The sequence below is a fragment of the Echinops telfairi genome, unplaced genomic scaffold (genome assembly GCF_000313985.2).
Source record: "Echinops telfairi isolate 266 unplaced genomic scaffold, ASM31398v2 ScPeMD7_5868;HRSCAF=6743_0, whole genome shotgun sequence".
Classification (NCBI taxonomy): domain Eukaryota; kingdom Metazoa; phylum Chordata; class Mammalia; order Afrosoricida; family Tenrecidae; genus Echinops; species Echinops telfairi.
The window spans coordinates 1,436,345-1,437,910 of record NW_022109767.1 but is presented as its reverse complement, the minus strand read 5'-3'; positions in this window follow the sequence as shown (position 1 = coordinate 1,437,910).

The window sequence follows — 1,566 nt, the reverse complement described above, 5'->3', positions numbered from 1 at the left end:
TTATCTCGAATTCTTTCTTTGATAACCGTGTTTATTTATTTACTACAGCGTGAAATGATTAACCCATTTCTCTCACCCCAAATGACGTCGAGGGAATGTCTCATCTAGTTTCTTTCCGCCAAGAAAAGAACCCATAACCTGTGGCTGGCCTGCCACCTAGTGGCTACCTGTTAGCAGGACAATCTCGTGAAAGTTAAGACACTATCCACTTACTGTATGGTCCAACATGACTTGCCAGATGATAAGATTTCTTCCCTGTGACACTGAGTTTCTTTTAAGGATGATGGAAACATTTAGGATCAGTCAAGGCGATGGGTGAACAACATAATGAACATAATTGATGTCATTGAACCTGTCCAGTGAAGACGGTGGAAAATTGCAAATGTAATTTATTTATTTACTACACGTATGTGCACACATGTACACACATGCACATCTTCATTAGTAAGAAAATAAAAACAGAACCCTCCTAACACCACCTCCTTGCCACAACGCTATCTGCGTGACTTATGACACCACACAAACACACTTGGAGCCTGGTGGCAATGCGGGCTAGGTGCCGGGCTGCGAGCCACAAGGCCTGCAGTTCAAACCCAGCAGCAGCCCCAAGGGAGGAAGCTGAAGCGATCTGCTTCCGGTAGGGTTTACACCCTCAAAAAGCAGATCCTGGGTCACAGAGTCAGAACTGGCTCTGCGACAGTGGTTTGGGGACGGCCTTTGTGTCCTGGGCAGCAGGCAGGGTTAAGCACTGGCTTGCTAACAGCCAGTCAAGCTGCTCAACAGAAGAAAGATGGGGCTGCCTGCAGGGTTAAGCACTGGCTTGCTAACAGCCAGGTCAAGCTGCTCAACAGGAGAAAGATGGGGCTGTCTGTCTGCTCGGATAAAGACTCTAAGTCTCCCCTGTCCTTAGGGTGGCGGTGAGTCAGCGTGGACTCTGGCAGGGCGTGGGGATGGCCTTTGAGGCGTATAGGAGTCATTAGGTGTGACCCAGAGGAAAGATGCATATCCATGCCTTCAATAAACGCAATCAACTAGCACCCTCCGGGGCACCAATTGCTGCCCCCAAGGAGCTGACATGGAAGCCTATACAGAGTTCCTCTCCTGTTTCCACCCATGGAGAGAATTGCATGTTTTCCAACGGACTCCCAGGCAGAATGAGGCTTCGGAGGAGACAGGGAGCCGCAGAAGCCTTGCAGGGTGTATTTGTTTCCGTGGGGAAAGGATGAGAGGCAAGGGGGATGGAAGCGGCCCTGTGGGCTGGAACCGGAGGAGGAGTTTGGGAATGTTTGCAAAGAGGGCAACAGAGACTGGGGTCAGCTGTGTGCACATATTATAAGGAGGAAAAGATGAGGACCTAGATGATAGTCCATCAGGCTTTATTAGCGAAGTCCCCCCAAGTATAATGCTTATTGAAATAGTTTAATAAAGATCTGAATTTCCCTGAAAAGTTATTTGTTCTTTTGGTTGCCCGTTTGGTATTTTCTCAACGAAATCGCTGTGCATGGTGAGTCACACAGCTGCTTCATTTTATGAACAGTCAGGATTCTCCAGAGAATCAGAAGCAAT